Here is a 14,828-nt window from a genome sequence, read left to right as displayed (position 1 = left end):
GGCTAATATGTCTTAATTTGCCCATTCACTTCAAGAAATTGTAATATTAATGTCCATGTGAAAACTTGTGAATACCAAACGTGATTTGCTTCAGGTCATAAACACTAATACTTAACTGCATTATAAACTTATGCCTCACTCTATACTAATTATTCTGGCTGTAATGACGTAGATGAGACAGAAGTTAAGCAATATAAGGATATCTATCTATAAACTGCACAGCCAACGAATTACATCTAATTATTTTTTATTAACAAAACATAAACATTACCCTAGCCTAATAACATTAAAAAATACGTGTTAAGTGTGATATAGAACTTAAGATCAGACTGACCTGCAACTCTCTCAGCTTTCTCAACATTACGACAAGCAAGGATGACCCGGGCGCCGCGCTGAGCCAAGTCCCAAGCTGTCTCCTTCCCAATACCTGTCAAACATTACTATGTTAAGTTGTCTCCTTCCCGATACCTGTCAAACATTACTATGTTAAGTTGTCTCCTTCCCGATATCTGTCAAACATTACTCTGTTAAGTTGTCTCCTTCCGGATACCTGTCAAACATTACTATGTTAAGTTGTCTCCTTCCCGATACCTGTCAAACATTACTCTGTTAAGTTGTCTCCTTCCGGATACCTGTCAAACATTACTATGTTAAGTTGTCTCCTTCCTGATACCTGTCAAACATTACTATGTTAAGTTGTCTCCTTCCTGATACCTGTCAAACATTACTGTTAAATTGTCTCCTTCCCAATACCTGTCAAACATTACTGTGTTAGATTGTCTCCTTCCTGATACCTGTCAAACATTACTATGCTAAGTTGTCTCCTTCCCGATACCTGTCAAACATTACTATGTTAAGTTGTCTGCTTCCCGATACCTGTCTAACATTACTATGTTAAGTTGTCTCCCTCTCGATACCTGTCAAACATTACTGTGTTAAGTTGTCGCCCTCTCGATACCTGTCAAACATTACTGTGTTAAGTTGTCTCCTTCCTTATACCTGTCGAACATTACTATGTTAAGTTGTCTCCTTCCCGATACCTGTCAAGCATTACTAAGTTAAGTTGTTTCCTTCCCGATACCTGTCAAGCATTACTAAGTTAAGTTGTCTCCTTCCCGATACCTGTCAAATATTAATATGTTAAGTTGTTTCCTTCCCGATACCTGTCGAACATTACTATGTTAAGTTGTCTCCTTCCCGATACCTGTCAAGCATTACTAAGTTAAGTTGTCTCCTTCCCGATACCTGTCAAACATTAATATGTTAAGTTGTTTCCTTCCCGATACCTGTCGAACATTACTATGTTAAGTTGTCTCCTTCCCGATACCTGTCAAGCATTACTAAGTTAAGTTGTCTCCTTCCCGATACCTGTCAAACATTACTGTTAATTTGTCTGATTCCCGATACCTGTCAAACATTACTGTGTTAGATTATCTCCTTCCCGATACCTGTCAAACATTACTGTGTTAAGTTGTCTCCTTCCTGATACCTGTCAAACATTACTATGCTAAGTTGTCTCCTTCCCGATACCTGTCAAACATTACTATATTAAGTTGTCTCCTTCCCGATACCTGTCTAACATTACTATGTTAAGTTGTCTCCTTCCCGATACCTGTCAAGCATTACTAAGTTAAGTTGTCTCCTTCCCGATACCTGTCAAACATTACTGTTAAATTGTCTGATTCCCGATACCTGTCAAACATTACTGTGTTAGATTATCTCCTTCCCGATACCTGTCAAACATTAATGTGTTAAGTTGTCTTCTTCCTGATACCTGTCGAACATTACTATGTTAAGTTGTCTGCTTCCCGATACCTGTCAAGCATTACTATGTTAAGTTGTTTCCTTCCCGATACCTGTCAAGCATTACTAAGTTGTCTCCTTCCGGATACCTCTCAAACATTAATTTATTAAGTTGTTTCCTTCCCGATACCTGTCGAACATTACTATGTTAAGTTGTCTCCTTCCCGATACCTTGTCAAGCATTACTAAGTTAAGTTGTTTCCTTCCCGATACCTGTCAAACTTTACTATGTTAAGTTGTCTTCTTCCCGATACCTGTCAAACGTTACTGTGTTAAGTTCTCTCCTTCCCGATACCTGTCAAACAATTGTAATTGTTTATAACAGCCTCATCAACTGTAACTGTTGATAACAGTCTCATCAACTGTAATTGTTGATAACAGTCTCATCAACTGTAACTCTTGATAACTGTCCCATCAAGTGTAACTGTTGATAACTGTCCCATCAAGTGTAACTGTTGATAACTGTCCCATCAAGTGTAACTGTAGATAACTATCCCATCAAGTGTAACTGTAGATAACTGTCCCATCAAGTGTAACTGTAGATAACTGTCCCATCAAGTGTAACTGTAGATAACTGTCCCATCAAGTGTAACTGTTGATAACGTTCTCATCATTTGTAACTGTTTATAACAATCTCATCTACTGTAACTGTTGATAACAGTCTCATCAACTGTAACTCTTGATAACAGTCTCATCAAGTGTAACTGTTGATAATAGTCTCATCCAGTGTAACTGTTGATAATAGTCTCATCCAGTGTAACTGTTGATAATAGTCTCATCAAATGTAACTGGTTTCACTCCTCCAACTCATCACTATTTCAAAATAATATGGTAGACATTTCAATTATAATCTATTTTTAAACCGCTTAACTCACATTCCACATTCCTCTCAGGAAGGGAGAGGTGGAGTTCCATCTTCAGTCCTCTAAACCAAACGTGTATTTTTCTCCGATAATCCCACTAAATCAGGAATAATGATAATTTGAACGTTTAGAAAAATATATATAGAAAACTTAATACTGTAGTGGCAGACAAGCAGTTTGTAGGACATACCTGCAGATGCTCCTGTGACAATGGCTGTCTTACCCACCAGTCTTGTTTTGGAGGTACATCGTCCTGACTGGTAATGGTAGATGAACTTGACAGTCAGTATCAACACCACAACAGCTGCCACCACAGTCGTGACCACACAGCACACCATGTTTGCTGCTTGTCTGTACACACACAAAAACATAAAGTATTGCAAAACATGAATTATGTTCTTGCATGAATACACATTCATCGAAATGTTCATTTTTACTTCTTTAATTTATCCGTATATGTAAATAAACAGGAGGATAGATTGGGGAGAAAATAGCGGACCATAAATTTACAGTCCAATGTTCTACCTTCTCTATCAGAACCTCAGTAGCCGAGGTGGTAGAGCGTCGAAGTGTCAGTTTATGAACCGCGATTAGCTCCCCGTCCATCCTTGTGTTAATTCGTTGACAGTTGTTTATTACACTTAATCTCAGTTCATAGACTATAATTCTTTGTGGGAAGTAAGAATAGATATACTGTAAAAGCTATTGGGCCGTGGAAAAGAAGCCAATTAAGTTAGAGTTAGCGCCTTTCACTGAAATATGTACACAAGTACCACTTCCCAGCCTACTTCATCACAGGCTCAGTAGCCGAGGTGGTAAAGCGGTGGATTGTCAATTTACGGACCGTGGTTCACTTCCCTCGTCCGTCCTTCTGTTTATTCTTGATTGTTGTTAATTACAACTTCATCTGACATAATAAGTGTATGTATATTATAACTCAATTGATAATACGAAGGTGTAGTGTGTTTCACTGCGTCTGTGAAGACTAAAAATATTCGGTTTAACCCTGAATAACCCTAGTCAGTCACTCAATGTGGCTTATTCCATGTACTTAATGGAGAGAGTAAGAGTAAGAGAGAGAGAGAGAGAATATATACTTGGAAAGTACTTGAGAGCCTTGTCCCAAATGTGCACTTTGCCGTAACAACATACTGTACCGAGAGATAAGGGAAGATGCGCAAAATAAACCCAGTGAAAATTAGGGACGCAGCTGGTACAATAACATCCGTGGCCCCAGACTATTCAACATCTTATAAGCAGATATCAGAAACATTGCTGTGAAAAGTGTAGAAGTCTTCAAAAGTAAACTGGACAAATGTCTTCACCAGATGCCTGATTAACCAGGCGGTAATGGATATGTAGGGCAGGAAACCAGGAAAACCAGGAAAACACCACATGATCCTGGCCAGGCGTCAGGAGTAGAAAAATGATCGTAATTCATCAAAGATAAATCTAAAGTATGAAAGATTGTGGAAAACGGCTGTGACTTTAATGAGTAGTATTGAAGGTAAATTTATTACACAGCTTAAAGAGTAGATATGATAAGTCATATGAAGCCAGAAATAAGTGATGCCGATCAAAGAGGTCTAAGAGGTGGTGTCAGGAGCTAGAATTTCAGCTCAGTGCTAAGTACTGAGATTGTACTGACTTGTACTCAGTGAGTACAAGTCAATATATACACAGACAATATCTATGATTCAAGAGAAAAACTCATCAGTATTGGACATTAAGAGGATTTATATTGAGATAAGATAAAGGATCAAGGACGAAGCGATGTACAAATTCTCCGGTATTTTAACATTTATTAAGGCTACTTCCAAGTAATTATTTACTTTATGTTATGAATTTACGGGTTATGTAAGAATGAGGAAGTATTAATTAGGAAGGCTTAAATTCTTTATAATTATTGCAATATTTGTGTCCCAACTAACTGATTAAAATATAATTTTTTTTTTCAACATTCACTTTGAAATAAGTTGTTACTGCACAGCAGACAAGTAGCTTCCTTACATTGACACAGCAGATAAGTAGCTGCCTTACACTGACACAGCAGATAAGCAGCTTCCTTACAATGGCACAGTACACAAATAGTTGCAGAACACTGACACAGCAGACAAGTAGCTGCCATACACTGAGACAGCAGACAAGTAGCTGGCTTACACTAACACAGCTGACGAGTAGCTTCCTTACACTGACACAGTTGACGAGTAGCTTCCTTACACTGACACAGCAGAGAAGTAGCTTCCTTACACTGACACAGAAGACAAGTTGATTCCTCACAATGACACAGCAGACAAGTTGCTCCCTCTCAGTAACACAGCAGACAAATTTCTTTCTCACACTAAAACAGCAGAAAAGTAGCTTAATAACACTGCCACAGTATACAAGTAGCTTCCTTACACTGACACAGCAGACAAGTAACTTCCTTACAAGTAGCTTCCTTAAGCTTAAACAGCAGACAGGTTGCTTTCCTACACTGAAACAGTAGAGAAGTGGCTTTCTTAGACTGACACAGCAGGCAAGTAGCTTCCTTACACTGATATAGCAGACATGTTACTTCCTCCTACTGACACAGAAGACAATTAACTTCCTTACAAGTAGTTTTCTTACACTTAAACAGCAGACAGGTCGCTTTCCTACACTGAAACAGTAGAAAAGTTGCTTTCTTACACTGACACAGCAGACAAATAGCTGCCTTACACTAACAATGCACACACATAGCTGCCTTACACTGACAAAGGCAGACAAGCAGCTTCCTTTCACTGACACACCAGACAAGTTGCTTTCTTACACTGACACACCAGACAAGTTGCTTTCTTACACTGACACACCAGACAAGTTGCTTTCTTACACTGACAGACCAGACAAGTTGCTTTCTTACACTGACACACCAGACAAGTTGTGTTCTTACACTGACACACCAGACAAGTTGCTTTCTTACACTGACACACCAGACAAGTTGCGTTCTTACACTGACACACCAGACAAGTTGCTCTGTCACACTGACACAGCAGACAAGTAGCAGCCTTACACTGACACAGCAGACAAGTAGCTCTTATACGGTTACTCAACAAATAAGCAGTTTTCTTACACTGACAATAAAGACAAGTAGCTGCCTTACACTGACACATCAGGCAAGTAGCTTCCTTACACTGATATAGCAGACATGTTGCTTCCTCATACTGACACAGAAGACAATTAACTTCCTTACAAGTAGTTTTCTTACACTTAAACAGCGGACAGGTCACTTTCCTACACTGAAACAGTAGAAAAGTTGCTTTCTTACACTGACACAGCAGACAAATAGCTGCCTTACACTAACAATGCACACACATAGCTGCCTTACACTGACACAGGCAGACAAGCAGCTTCCTTACACTGACACAGCAGATAAGTTGCTTCCTTACACTGACACAGCAGATAAGTTGCTTCCTTACACTGGCACAGGAGACACGTTGCACCCTCTCTCTCAAACACAGGAAAGTTGCTCCCGCTCATTGACTCAGCAGACATCTTGCTTCCTAACACTGACACAGGAGACAGGCGCCTTACACTGATACAGGAGACAGGCGCCTTGCACTGACGCAGCAGACAAGTAGCTTCCTTACACTTACACAGCAGACAAGCAGCTTCCTTACACTTACACAGCAGATAAGTTGTTTCCTCTCACACGGCAGACAACTTGCTCCCTATCACTGACACAGCAGACAAGTAACTTCCTTACACTGACACAGCAGACAAATTGATTCCTCTCAGTGACACAGAAAAGTTGCACCCACCCACTGACACTGAAGACAATTTGCTCCATCACACTGACACAGCAGACAAGTACCTTCCTTACAATGTGACAGCAGACAAGTAGGTTCCTTACACTGACTCAGCAATTAAGGGTCTCCCTTACACTGACACAGCAGACAAGTAACTTCCTTACACTGACACAGCAGACAAATTGATTCCTTTCACTGACACAGAAAAGGTGCACCCACCCACTGACACTGAAGACAAGTTGCTCCATCACACTGACACAGCAGACAAGTACCTACCTTACAATGTGACAGCAGACAAGTAGGTTCCTTACACTGACACGGCAGTTAAGGGTCTCCCTTACACAGATACATCAGACAAGTGGCTCTATTACACTGACACAGCAGATAAGTAGGTTCCTTACACTGACACAGCAGACAAGTGGCTCCCTTGCTCTGACACAGTAGACAAGTAGCTTCCTTACACTGACACAGCAGACAAGTAGCTTCCTTACACTTACACAACAGATAAGTAGCTTCCTTACAAAGACACAGCAGACAAGTTGCTTTCTTAGACTGACAAAGCAGACAAGCAGCTGCCATACACTGATGCAGCATATAAGCAGCTTTCATACACTGACACAGCAGATAAGCAGCTTTCTTACACCAACATAGCAGACAAGTAGCGTCCTTACAAAGGCACAACAGACAAGTTGCTTTCTTAGACTGACACAGCAGACAAATAGCTGCCTTACGCTGGCAAAGGGGACAAGTGGCTCCAAGACACTGACACAGCAGGCAAGTAGCTTCCTTACGCTGACACAGCGGACACGTTGCTCCCTCTCACTGACAGGGCAGAAAAATTGCTTCCTTACACTAACACAGCAGACAAGCAACTTCCTACCAATAGATTCCTTGCACTAAAACAACAGACAGGTTGCTTTCCTACACAAAAACAGCAGGCATGTTGCGCTCTTACACAGATGTGGAGAAATTTTCTCCAGGAGGGGGGTATCAGCCCCCTTCAGCCCTTCAGCCCCTTTCAGCTCTGAGGGGCCCTGCCCTCTCAGAAGGGGCAAGCGTCTTGTTTACTGCTACAGTGAGTAATTGATCACAGATGCCGTACGAGTATGCGACGTGGTCAAGCGACCATTGCTCCTTGCAGTCCAGTGTTGCAAAGTGTAGTTTAATAAGAGACAGTACATCTCTTACTTTAGCAGGACAATCAAGGAAAATCCTGCTCCCACTTTATTACCATAGTAAAGATAGTGGACATTGTTGTTTATGCTTAAGACAGCAAGAATCAAATATTCTGCTTTCCTTCATCGAGGAAGTGGCAAGGAAGCAAAAGTACTAGGTCAGATTTTTTTTGTGCTAGGGGAGTGACGGTATGGGGCGCTGTGGTGTCTTCAGATTACTTTTGACTCTACTGAGAGTGACACTAACGCCAGGATAACCAACAAAGAACGATCTGTGAGTTAGTGTGAACAAAGTATCTCATAAAACACAATAAAAACTTAAGAGAAGTGTGATCAGCTTCTTTAGTCATAAGATTGTGAATAATAAAGACAAATCTTGTGGAACATAGTGTACCAATGTGCGTTTTCCTAGACTATGGAAGACGTGGACATCCAAGGACACTTCAGCTTCTATCAAGTCACCGATATCTGTCGAAGGTGTGAAGAACACCATAGCTCACGCTACAAGAGCAAGATAGGTTACGAATTTCTTGTAGTACAGGGGACTGTGCAGTTCTTGAGTCGAAAGGAGTTTGTAATCAACCTATAGTCGGCAGTTAGGTGCAGACTTTTGAGTCCAAACAAGTATGTAATCTGTCAGCAATCAGTGAATGAAATATGCTGACATAACACCCCCTAGGGGTAATTTATAATCTTACAAATTATAAATCTTTACAGCCCGTTGAGAGATGACTTCGACAGTTTCTCAAGACCTCGTCTGCAGGGGCGGCTGTGCAGGCGATGAGTTGTCTTTCTAAGTTAAGTACAAACTCTTTAAACTTAACTGGTAATGCCATTTCTCAACATATTGGTCGTGCTCGAACCGGATAAAGGCCACACTGTGGACCAAATATGTTGTACTACAGTGTACAAATAACCTACGAGCCAAGGTCCTTCGAAAAACGCTGTAAAACTAGTGTTTTACAAGTTAAATCAGTATAAATGAGTCCCTCCAGACTCAATCACAGAGAATGGGCAGCCAAAAGAAAACGGGCGCTCACCCAGCATTCACCCAAAGAAAACGGGAGTTGGGTGACTCACCCAACAAGAAAACGGGGGATGGCACCCTGCATCCACTGCTCCAAGCTCAAAGAAGTGCTGATTAAGACAACAACACAAGTGATGTTCGGTTTGTCTGAGTGTATCTACACATAGTGTTTATAATGTTTATAGAGAGAAATTAAGAGACAAGATTGTGTTAAAGTTTGTTTCTTATAGATCTACTTGTTATATTAAAGGAACATATATATAAAGTGTAAGCTTTCAATACATATTAACAGTGACATTTATATATGTGTAAGTAATATTCACGTGTGATTTACAGTTATACAGTGACATTTATAGTGTATAGTGAATGAAGTGTATAACATCGTTATTTCTTGTAGTACGGGGGACTGTGCAGTTCTTGAGTCGCAAGGAGTTTGTAATCAACCTATAGTCGGCAGTTAGGTGCAGACTTTTGAGTCCAAACAAGTATGTAATCTGTCAGCAATCAGTGAATGAAATATGCTGACATAACACCCCCTAGGGGTAATTTATAATCTTACAAATTATAAATATTTACAGCCCGTTGAGAGATGACTTCGACAGTTTCTCAAGACCTCGTCTGCAGGGGCGGCTGTGCAGGCGATGAGTTGTCTTTCTAAGTTAAGTACAAACTCTTTAAACTTAACTGGTAATGCCATTTCTCAACATATTGGTCGTGCTCGAACCGGATAAAGACCACACTGTGGTCCAAATATGTTGTACTACAGTGTACAAATAACCTATGAGCCAAGGTCCTTCGAAAAACGCTGTAAAACTAGTGTTTTACAAGTTAAATCAGTATAAATGAGTCCCTCCAGACTCAATCACAGAGAATGGGCAGCCAAAAGAAAACGGGCGCTCACCCAGCATTCACCCAAAGAAAACGGGAGTTGGGTGACTCACCCAACAAGAAAACGCGGGATGGCACCCTGCATCCACTGCTCCAAGCTCAAAGAAGTGCTGATTAAGACAACAACCCAAGTGATGTTCGGTTTGTCTGAGTGAATATACACATAGTGTTTATAATGTTTATAGAGAGAAATTAAGAGACAAGATTGTGTTAAAGTTTGTTTCTTATAGATCTACCTGTTATATTAAAGGAACATATATATAAAGTGTAAGCTTTCAATACATATTAACAGTGACATTTATATATGTGTAAGTAATATTCACGTGTGATTTACAGTTTTACAGTGACATTTACAGTGTATAGTGAATGAAGTGTATAACATCGTTATTTCTTGTAGTACGGGGGACTGTGCAGTTCTTGAGTCGCAAGGAGTTTGTAATCAACCTATAGTCGGCAGTTAGGTGCAGACTTTTGAGTCCAAACAAGTATGTAATCTGTCAGCAATCAGTGAATGAAATATGCTGACATAACACCCCCTAGGGGTAATTTATAATCTTACAAATTATAAATCTTTACAGCCCGTTGAGAGATGACTTCGACAGTTTCTCAAGACCTCGTCTGCAGGGGCGGCTGTGCAGGCGATGAGTTGTCTTTCTATGTTAAGTACAAACTCTTTAAACTTAACTGGTAATGCCATTTCTCAGCATATTGGTCGTGCTCGAACCGGATAAAGGCCACACTGTGGTCCAAATATGTTGTACTACAGTGTACAAATAACCTATGAGCCAAGGTCCTTCGAAAAACGCTGTTAAACTAGTGTTTTACAAGTTAAATCAGTATAAATGAGTCCCTCCAGACTCAATCACAGAGAATGGGCAGCCAAAAGAAAACGGGCGCTCACCCAGCATTCACCCAAAGAAAACGGGAGTTGGGTGACTCACCCAACAAGAAAACGGGGGATGGCACCCTGCATCCACTGCTCCAAGCTCGAAGAAGTGCTGATTAAGACAACAACCCAAGTGATGTTCGGTTTGTCTGAGTGTATATACACATAGTGTTTATAATGTTTATAGAGAGAAATTAAGAGACAAGATTGTGTTAAAGTTTGTTTCTTATAGATCTACCTGTTATATTAAAGGAACTTATATATAAAGTGTAAGCTTTCAATACATATTAACAGTGACATTTTTATATGTGTAAGTAATATTCACGTGTGATTTGCAGTTATACAATGACATTTATAGTGTATAGTGAATGAAGTGTATAACATCGTTATTTACGATTAATCATCGTGGTCAGGCTGACACAGCAAACTCAAGCCATGAACACCAGCCATATGTACTGTGTACCCTTCATGGTCATTGACCCTGAGGTTAAGCTTAGTGGGTCAGTAGTGTCTGACTCGATTATTGCTGACTTAAGCATAAAATCTCAGCTGTTTATAGCAGTACAGTGTTTTTTAAACACTCTAAGAGTGGTGCTAGAATTTTCAGTACACCATTAAAATGGCTTGTTTGAAACCTCAGTTTCAGTCTTTACAGACTAAGATTACACAATTAGAAAATCTATTTCAGTCTGTATAGGATTAACTCAAGATACAAACATAGATTTTGATGATCTTGAGGTGAAATTTGAATTATTTACACGACGTCTGGAAATAATTAATTCAGACTATACACATTATGAAAATAAATTTCTTGAATCAGATCCATCTGAGGATGAAATTAAAAATGTTTTGGATACTTTTAGTAATCAACAATTAAGGTGGACAGGAGTACAGGCTATCTGCCGCAAAACTCTGTCACAGAGACCTACTGTAACTAGTGGTCAAACACCTGTTACACCTGTAACAACAACAAGTGTCCCATTACCAAGCTTACCTACATTGTCATTACCTATTTTCCAAGGTCATAATTATGAAGAATTCATTAGTGGTTTTCAATCCATAGTAAATTCACGAACTGACATAGATGAGATTGCTAAGTTTAATTATCTTAAATGTCTTGTGAAGGGAGAACCCTATGAACTGATTAAGTCATTTCCGGTGGTTAAAGGTAATTATCAAATAGCCTTACGTGTCTTAGCAGAAATTACTTTGATGGTGACAAGGCCAGAGTTAGACATGCAGTCTTAATATCAAGCTTGAAGCCGCCCAAACATTGTTTTTCAACTTACAGGCATTTAGAATCACATTAGACAATAATCTCAGATCTCTAGGTGCTAAATATGACCTAAAGCAGTGTGATTGGTTTATCAGTGGTATTGTACAAGATAAGTTGTCACCACAAACTATTGAATGATTAAATATTACGTTCAATAAACGCTATATCACTTGTGAGGACATAAGCAATGGTTTACAAACAATAGTTTCATGCATGCAAGCAATGAGACAAGATGAAAAATCCACAAATCCAGTGGATAACAAACCTTCAACTCAGTATAAGAAGAGTATACCTACTCCCACTAAACCACAGAAAGGGAAATCCCATATAGGCATTTATCAAGCTGTGAATACAACAGACAGTAAACAGACTGTCATACATAAACGTACTCCAAAATGTGTACTTTGTGATGGAACACATTGGGCACAGTATTGTAGTCAATACACATCAATGGAGGCACGTAAACGTCTTCATCAGCTGAAAAGGTGCATCAAGTGTTTAGGTGAACACAAGGGAGGAAAATGCTCACTGAAGAAGTGTTTTAAATGCAAGGGTATGCATCATACAGCAATATGCCCAAATACTTTTGCTGAACAGCAGAAGACTTCCACAGAATCAGGAAGTCATCAAGCAACAGCATTAAATGTGAGAGATAAGTTTAAAGCAACTGCTCTCCCGATAGCTCGAGTTGAGTTATCTAATAAATTACACAAAACCAATGTGCTAACACTATTTGATCAAGGCTCACAAAGGTCATTCATAAGAAGATCAGTGTTGCAGAAACTGAATAAACAACCCTATGCCAAAATACAGTTAGATATAGCTGGTTTTTCCACAATTCTGGTAAACAGACATATGACCTAGCCAGAATCACTGTTGGTCTAGGAAACAGGAAAAAGACAGTACAAGCTGTGGTAGTAGATGATTTGCCTAAGTCTGTGCAGATCCATGGATTAAAAGAAACAGTTGCAGCCCTGAAAGCAGCTAAGGTCAAGTAAGCCTGTCCTGACGTACAGACGGACACTATTAGTCCAATTGATTTAATCATTGGAAGTGATTATTATCACTGTTTTGTGCAAAATATGGTAAGTAAACATGATGTTCACTTGCTGAAAACAGCAGGAGGCCACATGATATGTGGTCCCATTCCCTCTCAAAGTGGGAAAGAAGCTGATATTGATTCAGTGGAAAATGTACTGGTTACAAGAATAACCGCTGATCATGTACCACAGCAAAAATTATCATTACTGGAAGTAATGAATGAACCAGTTGATAAGTTGTGGGATTTAGATGCGATAGGTATTGATGTAAATAAACCAAGCCCACAAGAGTCTCAGACTTATAACCAATATTTGGACACTGTCAAATATAAAGATGGACAGTATTGGGTTAGGTTACCATGGAAATTAAATCCACCACATCTGCCTAGCAATTATCGCATGGCTTTCGGACAGATGAAAGCACAAATACATGAGCTCAGGAAGAATCCAGAGCTACTGACTGTTTATGATAATATCATACAAGAACAGTTGGACAATAAATTCATTGAGGAAATAGTCGAAGATAAGTTGAAGACAGAAGCTCATTATCTCCCTCACCATGGAGTCAGAAAAGATTCTGAAACCACTCCACTACGTGTTGTATATAATTGCAGCGCACGTGCAAATAAAGATAAGAGATAAGATAAGATTTCGTTCGGATTTTTAACCCCGGAGGGTTAGCCACCCAGGATAACCCAAGAAAGTCAGTGCGTCATCGAGGACTGTCTAACTTATTTCCATTGGGGTCCTTAATCTTGTCCCCCAGGATGCGACCCACACCAGTCGACTAACACCCAGGTACCTATTTGCTGCTAGGTGAACAGGACAACAGGTGTAAGGAAAAGTGTCGAATGTTTCCACCCGCCGGGAATCGAACCCGGGCCCTCCGTGTGTGAAGCAGGAGCTTTAGCCACCAGGCCACCGGGCCACCCACCAGGCCACCGGGCCACCTCACCAGGCCAGTCTTAATGACTGTCTGATGACCGGACCCTCACTAACTGAGAAGCTTGGAGACGTGCTTATGAAATTTCGCACAAACCCATATGCCTACACGGCTGATATTTCCAAAGCTTTCTTAAGAGTAGGACTACAAGAAATAGATAGAGATTATACTCGATTCTTGTGGCCTGAAAATCCACATGATCCTCAAAGTCCTGTGAAAACTTATCGTTTCAGATCAGTATTATTTGGTGCAACATCCTCTCCATTCCTACTAGAAGCTACTTTAATTACACATTTGAAGAAATCTGAAAGTCCCGTCAAAGAAATCTTAAAGAAAAGTTTCTATGTGGATAATCTTCAAGGTACTGTAAATAAAGATGAGGATTTGAAATCCTTATACAGAGAAGCTAACAAGGAGATGAAAGAAGCAAATATGCCTCTAAGGATGTGGAATACAAATTCAGTGCAATTAAGGGAACTTATCAAAGAAGATTTCCCTGAAGCTGAAATTCCTGATTGCAACAATATGCTGGAACTTAGCTGGAACACACACGAAGATACTTTGAGTCTCAAAAGGATAAACAATAATTCATGCAGTACACTCACTAAACGCAGTTTACTGTCAGAGGTATCACAATGTTTTGATCCTCTAGGACTCGTCTCACCAATTACCATAAAGGGTAAAATGCTTATGCAAGATGCATGGAAGCTCAAAATTGGATGGGATGAGAACTTGCCTCTAGAAATGAGTCAAGCATGGGATGAAATATCCAAGGAGTTTAAGCAACTTCATCAAATTAAATTTCCCAGACAAATACGTCAAGAGGGAAACAATTACACATTACATGTGTTCTGTGATGCGTCAACCAGAGGTTATGGCGCTGTAGCTTACATGAGTAATGCTGAAAGAAATACACTAATTGCTTCAAAGGCCAGGGTAGCACCCTTGAAGGTCAGAACAGTACCACAATTGGAACTGACAGCACTCTATGTAGGCACAAAATTAGCTGTCTATCTCAACAAAGTACTTGATCATCTCACTATTGAAAAAACCGTGATCTGGAGTGATAATGAAGCAGTTCTCCAGTGGTTAAGAAATAATAAGAGTAAGCTGGTCTATGTACAAAACAGAGTAGCAGAAATAAAAGAGATGCAGAGAGA

The 14,828-nt window shown here is 39.9% G+C and overlaps 1 long non-coding RNA gene across 2 annotated transcripts in view; it reads right to left on the bottom strand.

Annotated features, from left to right (window-relative positions):
* Window positions 1-312: 312 nt before the first annotated feature.
* The window catches only part of LOC138852915 (uncharacterized), a 74,542-nt gene continuing 60,026 nt past the window's right edge, over window positions 313-14,828 (bottom strand). For both annotated transcript variants that reach the window (XR_011392172.1, XR_011392173.1), the window contains exons 2-3: window positions 2,857-3,017; window positions 313-427 (exon numbers count right to left, since the gene is read on the bottom strand). This is a non-coding gene — a long non-coding RNA (uncharacterized lncRNA). The remainder of the gene's footprint in view (window positions 428-2,856; window positions 3,018-14,828) is intronic.

The sequence above is a fragment of the Cherax quadricarinatus genome, chromosome 19 (assembly GCF_038502225.1).
Source record: "Cherax quadricarinatus isolate ZL_2023a chromosome 19, ASM3850222v1, whole genome shotgun sequence".
Classification (NCBI taxonomy): Eukaryota; Metazoa; Arthropoda; class Malacostraca; order Decapoda; family Parastacidae; genus Cherax; species Cherax quadricarinatus.
Note: the sequence above shows the minus strand (reverse complement) of the source record. Positions and strands in the feature narration are given on the sequence as shown.